Below are 546 nucleotides of genomic sequence, written 5' to 3'. Positions count from 1 at the left end.
TGAATAGTTATTTGCTCGTTGAGCTTTCAAATTACCATATTTATACGTCATTTATTCCTAATTTTCCTATCATTCGAATGATTTCTCTCGCCTAAAGTAAAATTGCCTTCCTTGTTAATACAGAATCACTGTATAGGAGATATAAACTATACAGCTTTTCATTTGGATAAGACAACACCAAAATAATAAACATCGCAATATACCTGAACATATACACATTTGTACCCTAATGTATTCCATCCATGGCCATAACACACCAAAGATAACACACTTGTATCGCCGCTACTACCATTGTACCCAAACAATGGTACGCCCGCTAAACCACACTGCATACCATTATCCCGACCATTAGTATACCCAAATCCCTACAGGTATACTTAGCAGGTGTATTATACCCATGGGATAAGACACCCTGGGGGACGAAATCAATACTCTTATGCTTTGTTTACACGCGAATGGGATTCCCAGGGGATAAGGACAAGCTAAGTGTGTGTAAATATGCATACGATTAAGAGGAACTTTGTGAGATGCCGACCGCTGTTTGCC

The sequence above is a fragment of the Penaeus monodon genome, chromosome 31, assembly GCF_015228065.2.
Source record: "Penaeus monodon isolate SGIC_2016 chromosome 31, NSTDA_Pmon_1, whole genome shotgun sequence".
In the NCBI taxonomy this organism is placed as follows: Eukaryota; Metazoa; Arthropoda; class Malacostraca; order Decapoda; family Penaeidae; genus Penaeus; species Penaeus monodon.
The sequence above is the reverse complement of the archived record's forward strand: the minus strand, read 5'-3'. Positions refer to the sequence as shown.